This window comes from Lathyrus oleraceus, chromosome 6 (genome assembly GCF_024323335.1).
Source record: "Lathyrus oleraceus cultivar Zhongwan6 chromosome 6, CAAS_Psat_ZW6_1.0, whole genome shotgun sequence".
NCBI lineage: Eukaryota > Viridiplantae > Streptophyta > Magnoliopsida > Fabales > Fabaceae > Lathyrus > Lathyrus oleraceus.
The window spans coordinates 486,090,035-486,091,593 of NC_066584.1; the positions used below are offsets into that span (position 1 = coordinate 486,090,035).

A 1,559-nucleotide genomic window follows, 5' to 3' on the forward strand; every position below is an offset into this window, starting at 1 on the left:
ATAGATTGACACTTGGTCTCTGTGGATTCGACAGTCTTTTATATTACTCTGACGCGTTCGTATACTTGCGAAAAGCACGCATCAAGTTTTGGCACCGTTGCCGGGGAGCAATTTCGTCAAATTTCATTTCCCTGTTGTTATATCGTTTAGACTTAGGCTATTTCCCGCCGGTCAATGCGAAGAACTCGCAGCACCGGAAGTTTAAGCTTAGTATATCCTCTGGCAGAACTTGAATGTTACACTCGCGCACGTTTATTCTTTCATAGAATTAAGAGAGCTATGGTCGAAGATCAAAACCAAAGACCTCTTAAGGATTTCGCTCAACCATCCAACGAAGAACCTAGTTCTAGTATAGTAAACCCAACCATCCCAGCTAATAATTTTGAACTTAAACCCTCCCTGTTGCAACTAGCGCAACAGAGACAATTCGCAGGTCTCGCTACTGAGAACCCAAACCAACATTTAAAAATATTTCTTCAATTAGCAGACACTTTTAAAACCAATGTAGCTTCTCCTGAGGCAATACATTTAAGATTATTCCCTTTTTCCCTCAGAGATAAAGCCCTATCATGGTTAGATTCCCTTCCACCCAATTCCATTATGACTTGGGATAACCTTAGAAGTGTATTTCTTGCTAGATATTTCCCCCAAGTAAGACCACTGTTCTTCGAAACCATATAACTAGATTTACCCAAAACCAAGGAGAATCGTTGTTCGAAGCTTGGGAGAGATATAAAGAGTTGTTACGAGCATGCCCACATCATGGTTTAGAAAATTGGTTAATCATTCAAACCTTCTATAATGGACTTCACTATAACACCAAGATGACCATCGACGCTGCCGCAAGCGGTGTGCTGATGAACAAACCTTATCCTGAAGCTAGTGCCCTCATCGAAGATATGGCTCAAAACCATCAATCATGGGGAGTCGAACGAGCGGCAATTGAGAAGAAGGAAGCCCAAGGAGGAGTGCATGAACTAATCTCTATAGACATGATGCAAGCTAAAATGGACGTGTTAGCCCTTAAGATCGAGCATATATGCATAAACCCGAATACTGCAGCTGCAGTTTCGTCGGATTATGAGATATGTGGAACCAGAGGACACCAATCTGTAGAATGCAGTCTATTAAACGAAACCCACTCTGAGCAAGTGAACTACACCCAAGGGAACCCATATTCGGATACCTATAACTCTGGATGGAGGAATCACCCGAACTTCTCCTATAAAAATAATAACCCAATCCAAAATAATATACCTCCGAGACCTAGTTATCAAGCCTCAAGATCAAATCAACCTATGCAACCTGTGCCACCAAAGCCGAGCCTTGAGAAAATTATGGAAAATTTTATCACCGCTCAAACCCAACAAAATAAAGAGTTCATGAACCAAAACATTCATGTTAATGAACTGATTACCCTGTTTGAAACCAAGGTTGACCAAATAGTTACTCATACCAAGATGCTTGAAACCCAGATCTCTCAGGTAGCTTTAAACCAAGCCCCTCAGACCACACCTAGAGGACAGTTCCCTGGACAACCTCAATAAAATCCGAGAGGA

The 1,559-nt window shown here is 41.7% G+C and overlaps 1 non-coding gene across 1 annotated transcript; it reads right to left on the reverse strand.

Annotated features, from left to right (window-relative positions):
* Nucleotides 1-662: 662 nt before the first annotated feature.
* LOC127099750 (small nucleolar RNA R71) lies at nt 663-769 on the reverse strand. The gene has a single exon (XR_007794224.1). It is a non-coding gene; the product is annotated as a small nucleolar RNA R71 (small nucleolar RNA).
* Between the last annotated feature and the right edge of the window lie 790 nt (nt 770-1,559).